The sequence below is a fragment of the Galeopterus variegatus genome, unplaced genomic scaffold (genome assembly GCF_000696425.1).
Source record: "Galeopterus variegatus unplaced genomic scaffold, G_variegatus-3.0.2 Scaffold6155, whole genome shotgun sequence".
Classification (NCBI taxonomy): Eukaryota; Metazoa; Chordata; class Mammalia; order Dermoptera; family Cynocephalidae; genus Galeopterus; species Galeopterus variegatus.
In genome coordinates, this window is record NW_007732266.1 from 68,792 (window position 1) to 69,948 (window position 1,157).

Sequence of the window (1,157 nt, forward strand, 5' to 3'; positions counted from 1 at the left end):
GCGGCGTCGCCTGGAGACGGCCCTGGCGGCGCTGTGTTGCTGTAAACAGCCGCTTCCCTGTTACTATCTATAGCAGGATCGCCCGGCACCCGGGCGCGGCGGCGGGAGGCCGGTCCGTGGTCCCGCTGCCCTAGTCCCGTCTCGCCCCTCTCTGGGTGCCCGCCGCTGGTCCTGACTCCCCAGCCCGTGGGATGGGGGAGGGGCACAGGGGCTCTGCGGGGACCTGCGGCTTCGCGCCCAGGGAGGTGACCGGTGCGCTGGGGCCGAGGCGGGGCAGTGTGACCCCGGCTGTCCTTTGCAGCAGGGCAGTAGTCTGGGGGCGTCTTGGGGCGTGGCACACTCTGGACCACCTTGCCCCCCCAAAGCTCTGTTTTCCAGGACACGGAGCCGCGCCTGAGAGTTGCTGCGCGCGGTCCTTCCAGCGCCCCCACCCGCCCGTGGTCCTCCCCCCTCCAAGTCCGCGCTGGAAAATCACTCGCTGCCGGCTCCCTGTAAACCCAGCTTCCTGGCGGCACCGAACCGCCCCCTGCCTCCCCCACAAGAAACTCACCCCGCCGTGTTATCCCGAGCTGCCCACCGGCCCACATGACGCTCCCCGTCACCCCCGCCCCGAGCCCGAGCTGGGAACCAGGCACACCAGCCCTTCACACATCCCCGCACAGAGGTTTTGCACAATGTCTCTCGGCTAGCGTCTCAGGCAGGGATCTGACAGTGACACTAATATCCCCACATACGGTCCAGACACATAACAGACGGGCTGTCTTCCTAAAAACAAACACAAATCAACACGACAGTACCCAGAATCGTAAAGTAGGTGATCGTGTTCATTTATTTCGGATCCTCCACTTTCTGCTTCCACACGCGGTAACAGTCCTAGTAGTGCTCGAGCCCGGGGCTCGAGGCGACGGGGTGAGGGTTTGCTTCCAAATTTTGCCCTGAATGAGGGCTGGAATGGGGCATACGGGTAGGGGTGCGTTCCCTTCGGGAGCCCAGGCTTCACCCTCGGGGCCCTGTACCTGTTTCTCCCATCCCTAGCCTCAGAGCTGCTCCCAGCTTCTGTGCAATGGCAAAGAAGCGCGCCCCCCCGCACCCCATCCCCGTCCCCCCCGACCCCGAGAACAGGGGTCCGCATTGAACCAGGTGCGAACGTTCGCTCG